This window comes from Sinocyclocheilus rhinocerous, unplaced genomic scaffold (genome assembly GCF_001515625.1).
Source record: "Sinocyclocheilus rhinocerous isolate Xijiao unplaced genomic scaffold, SAMN03320098_v1.1 scaffold411, whole genome shotgun sequence".
NCBI classification, from domain to species: Eukaryota; Metazoa; Chordata; class Actinopteri; order Cypriniformes; family Cyprinidae; genus Sinocyclocheilus; species Sinocyclocheilus rhinocerous.
In genome coordinates this window covers 2,800,081-2,802,040 of record NW_015640493.1, presented here as the reverse complement: position 1 = coordinate 2,802,040, position 1,960 = coordinate 2,800,081, and positions in this window count along the sequence as shown.

The window sequence follows — 1,960 nt, the reverse complement described above, 5'->3', positions numbered from 1 at the left end:
TGTGTATGTTAGACTAGTTTAAGTGTTTATGTAGTATGTTGGACTAGTTTAAGTGTTTATGTAGTTAATAAAGTCTTATTTGTATCACACTTGACGTTGTTCATTGTTTACTCATAACTGGCGTCCCTAATCATGCAGATTTATGCTGCAGGCTCTGTGTAGAGTTGTACAGTAAGAAAGTTATTTCCCTTAACCAGGAAATTAACGTTCTTAGAATTGACAGACAGTTGACCCTGAGAGGTCAAGTAAATATCTACAGCGGATCTAAATATTTATAATTAATTATAACTAGTTATGATTAATTATTCATATTTCCCCATGAGCTGATTCGCTACATCTCCATAGGGATTTTTAAAAAAAAGAGAGTTTAAAGCCATGAACCGAACCACATGATATGAATCACAACATCACAAACTTTTCACAGTGGATAAAATGAATAGGATTTTTACTTCATGAATCCAGAACCTTACTAATTCTATTAGTTGTGCCTCACAATAGAGTATGGACTCTAGTAGCCTACATTAAACACAACTAAAACACCAGCGTGCATCTTTGTTGTCATAGTCACGATATTAAAACTTGATAAATCTATAAATATTTACCTGTACACTATTATATCTACAATAATATAATATTATGAAACTTGTTTAATATTATAAAACTTTTTGCATTTAATGTATTGACATTTAATTTACCCCATTCCAGTTTAGGGTAGACCAGGGTTATCAATGTAAAAAAAAAGAAGTTCATTAATAAAATAAAACATAAAATAACCCTTAACCTTATTTTATTTCAGCTATAGTTGAGCATCTCATTTTTGCTTTTTGTGCATTAATGAAAATGACAAAAAGTATTAAAAAGTACAAACTTTAAAAAACTTAAACAGAAAATATTTTAAAAATCTAATTCAAAATATTAACAAATCCTACAATAGTATGATTAAAATTGTATGATTAATGACGCAAGATGTCACTGAATGTTATTAAATTTAATTTTCAGTTATTTTTATTTGAAATATTATTACTTAGAATTTTATTTTTCCTAATTAACAAATTGTATATGAATAATTATCAGTAATTTAATGTTACATATTCTAAATAATCTGAATATTTTATTTTATACAATTATATAATTATATATTTTAATTATACAATGCAAAGACGACATGCACTTAAAAACACTATGCGTATCGGTCAACAACAAACTGCAGTAGCATGTTAAAGCAGGCATTAGTTACAAGACGGGTGTGTTTGATGTGTCTTATATAAGCATCCAATTTACAGGCCCTACTGGCTCCAGGATACTCGAGAGCAGAGGGAGGATGTAAAACTATTTGGGTGTGATGGTGTATGCATTTCAAAATGATTATAAATATACATCACACTCAGTGTCTGTCGTGTCCACACCGGTCACATACTTCACTCTGTGATGTGTGATGATGACTAATACATCCCGTTACCATAGTTACACCACAACCTCCCCATCATGATGCGGGAGTTAAGGTACCGTGACAGGATTGAACAAACTCATTGTTGTCATTTAGGGATTATGTTCAGCACAAAGCTATAGATTATTCCTGCTGCTAATATACAGGCAGCTGTTATCACGGCCATATGGCAGTACATCCCATCAGCCATCAGCAAGCACGCAATACTCAATTATAATACAAAACACATGAATAGACAACCAAAGAAAACATCAGGAAATTGAAAATAAATTTTTTCACTCATTTTTATGTCTTTCTGAATTGCATATGCACTCTCAGAAAAAAAAAAGGTACAAAAGCTGTCACTGGGGAGGTATACTTTTCAAAAGTTGCTAATATGCATCATTTATAGGTACTAAAATAATATGTATTCTTTAGGTATTAATATGTACTTTTAAGGTACTAATATGCATCTTTCAGGGGTAAATCAAGTACAAAAGTGTACCTTTTGAAATTCCCCAGTGACAACTTTTG